Genomic DNA, 2,500 nt, shown 5'->3' on the forward strand with positions numbered 1-2,500 from the left:
ATCATTAGTTTCAGTCCTGGTTTTGTACCTTTTACCTCTCAGTAATTAATATATAACTTATAAACATGAGACCCAAGGTACGATAAAGTAGAATCGTCCTGAGGTGAAAAGTAAAAACATCATGTTTCATTTATCTGTTGATGTTTCTCAAACCTTCACCAGAGAAATAAAAGACAAAACTAAGAAACTAAGACGTTTTAATTCCTTCAACAGTTTAAAGCTGAATGTGGAGAATTTACAGCAACTGAAGACTCAACATCTTTGAGTAGTTGTGTGGCATTAAATTGTAACTTTTTTGAATGGAGTTTGGTTTGATGATGGTTTGATGAAAGTAGGAAAACAGTATCTGGACAAATGTATCTTCAGTAAAGGCTCACGTGTTTGCTTTTTTTTGCAGGGCTTTCAACTGCCTTTCATGGTCTTCATCAGCAACTGATGACTGCTCTGTCCAATGATGAAGACCACCACAGGCAGTTGAAAGCCCTGAAAATAGCAAACAAGGGAGCCTTTACTAAAGATTATTCTGTGACATAGTTTTACCTTCTCAGTACAAACCGTGGCGTTGGCTGTGATTGTGTTTCCTGTGACGAGCTGATGGATGATGAACACCACCTGCTGCTGCCTGGTTTTCAGACTGTGTTGTATCAGAACGTGTGAGAATGGGGTGAAACACCACAGATGGATGTACGACACCACCTCTCCAGTGCCTCAGGTTCTCCTCACAGCAGCACTGTCCGATGATCTGCCCACTGCCACCTGCAGCTGCTCGTGACCATTAGCTTCAGTAGGACGTTTGTGCTTGTCGGACCTGTTTCCTAACTAAATATGTGGCTTTATCCAGAGCAGCATGTTTAAAAAATATTATAACAAAAAAAGGAAAAAAAAAAAGAAGTTAAGTCTGTCTGTGATCCGTAAACTTTCATCCATAAATGGTCGTCGCTCAGTTGTCTTTGGACCAAAGGTTACGAATGTGAATTATGTTGATTTAGATCTTGGATTATTGACAGTATTCCTTGCACTACGCACAGTATAAATGTAAGCTCATCATCTCAAAGAAGAGACATTCCATCGTCACTACGTTTCCCAGTTTTATACAATTTTAATACATTTGCCGTCACAGTGTCTTTTGGAGTTGAAATATGTGTTAATTTATATTTGTAAATATGTTTTTTTTCATGTGATATCTGATATCTATCTGGTGCTCATACTGGCCTACTAGCTTCAGATACTTGTAGCCTGTGTGCCTCTGCCATTTTAAAGGTATTTGAAATAAACCATAAGTACCTAAAGGATGAAGATGTTCCTGTTTGGATTCCCGTGAATGTGTTACCGGAGGGTTTGGGCTGTGGCTTGTTCTCGTCCTCACCAGCAGGCGTCCCTGTTGGACAGCGAGTGAAGCTTCTGCGTCACCTGCTGAATCACCTTTAAGAAGTTACATCATTAGTTCATACTTTGATTTAATCTTTATTCAAGGTGAAATAAAAGAGTCCGTCCCTCTTCATCATCACTGAAGAAATTATAAACTGTCCATTTAATACACTTTGATTAGTTTTTAACCAAAGCTGCAGAAGAATGAAGCAAATTAATGTGAAAAACTAATGAAACTATAATGAAAGCTCTATTTTAAAGGAGCTATTTATAAATATTTCTATTGCTACAAAGCTAACGTTAGCATTAACAGCTTGCTTAGTCCTGTGTTTATGATAAAAGAGGTTGTAATCTGTCCTCTGAGCTGCTACTTGTTCAGACTCCACTGTGACGCTGTGGTGATGAAGCGGGTCACCTGGGCCGGGGCTAGCTGGTTAGCATGCTAACTCCAGTAGAAGAAAAGACGTGATAGAAATAGAAGCAAAAGAAGACGGTTTCTTTCCACCTCTGGAGACAGATGTTGCTGAGTGAAGGAATGAAGTTTGATGATGAACTCACAACGTTTCTTGTGTAAGTAAACAGCTGCTAATGCTAACATTAGCTATGTAGCAATAAAAAAAACTTATATATAGGTCCTTTAAAGAACCAACTGCAACAAGTCACTTCAAATTAACTTATTTTATTTTGTTAATATTTTGTTTTCCTTTATTTTTGACAACAGATCTGATGGATGACAGCAGTCTGGCCCAGATCTTCTTCTTTTCTTCTTCTTCTTTTCTTCTTCTTCTTCTTCTCAGCTCCTCTTTGCCTGAGTTTCCTCCTCTGCAGGTTTTCTGTTGGGTTCAGTTCAGGGGATAAACTTTGCCAGGTCCCAATTTTCACTTTTCTTTTGTGTGATGTCCACAGTGTGTTTGGATCACTGTCTCCTGCCAAGCTTCTTGAGACTGGGACTCACCTCCATGTGTCCGGGTCGGCACTGTGCGGTCACTGTGGTGGTCCAGGTCCACACCAAAGCTGCAGGACCATCTGATCCAGACTCCACCAGGCGTCTGCTCGTGTTAAAGTTGAACCTGCAGATTGTCCCTGGAAGTGGTGAACTGTGGCGTCACTTTTTAACGACGGGTCCTTCTGT

General features: G+C 40.2%; 1 protein-coding gene and 1 long non-coding RNA gene across 4 annotated transcripts in view; one reads left to right on the plus strand and one right to left on the minus strand.

The window, feature by feature from the left end:
- LOC139608705 (chromobox protein homolog 2-like) overlaps window positions 1-1,292 on the plus strand; it is an 8,917-nt gene extending 7,625 nt beyond the window's left edge. For all 3 annotated transcript variants that reach the window (XM_071462702.1, XM_071462701.1, XM_071462700.1), the window contains one exon: window positions 1-1,292. This exon is cut by the window's left edge. The gene's annotated coding sequence lies outside the window, so the exon portion shown is untranslated.
- Window positions 1,293-1,429: 137 nt separating this feature from the next.
- Window positions 1,430-2,500, minus strand: part of LOC139608707 (uncharacterized) — a 3,156-nt gene continuing 2,085 nt past the window's right edge. Inside the window, exon 3 of the long non-coding RNA XR_011685077.1 lies at window positions 1,430-2,496. This is a non-coding gene — a long non-coding RNA (uncharacterized lncRNA). The remainder of the gene's footprint in view (window positions 2,497-2,500) is intronic.

Source organism: Trachinotus anak, unplaced genomic scaffold, assembly GCF_046630095.1.
Source record: "Trachinotus anak isolate AG129_WGS33_773 ecotype Australia unplaced genomic scaffold, CSIRO_AGI_Tana_v1 ptg000025l, whole genome shotgun sequence".
NCBI classification, from domain to species: Eukaryota; Metazoa; Chordata; class Actinopteri; order Carangiformes; family Carangidae; genus Trachinotus; species Trachinotus anak.